We start from the raw sequence: 567 nt of genomic DNA, 5'->3' as shown, positions 1-567 counted from the left end.
CTCTTTGAGGGTAAGGCCAGCCTGGTCTACAGAGTGAGTTCCAGGACAGCCAGGGTTACATAGAGAAACCCTGTCTCAAAAAAAGAAAAACAAACACAAACAAAACCAATTATGAACTCCAGGAGAAACAAAATGTGTGCAAGAAAAAGAAAAGTAATTAAAATAGACTGGTTGATGGATGAAGGTCAAGAGGTCAGAGCTGTTTAACAAGGTCTGTTCAGAATTCTCTTGGACTCAACTTCTTCATAAGGATATGGATGTCTCATGTGCCACACATGGAATCTTAGCTTCTGCTCTCTCACGCTCTCGCTCGCTCTCTCGCTCTCAGTTTTTCAAGACAGGGTTTCTTTTTGTAGTGGCATTGCTGCTGAGCTCCTGGCTTGGCTCTAGAGAGCAGCACCTAGCCCTAATCCTTCCTTTGTTTAGCCACACCTTTTGTTTCTCTTACCTTTTGTTTCTTTTATCGCCCTATGTGAATCTTGTTTGAGAGTCAAGGATCAGAGAGTCCCCCAAGGATCAAAGGCCTATGCAAAACTTGGTCCAGGAAACCCGGAAAACCGAGGTACC

Source organism: Peromyscus eremicus, chromosome 15, assembly GCF_949786415.1.
Source record: "Peromyscus eremicus chromosome 15, PerEre_H2_v1, whole genome shotgun sequence".
Classification (NCBI taxonomy): Eukaryota; Metazoa; Chordata; class Mammalia; order Rodentia; family Cricetidae; genus Peromyscus; species Peromyscus eremicus.
The sequence above is the reverse complement of the archived record's forward strand: the minus strand, read 5'-3'. Positions refer to the sequence as shown.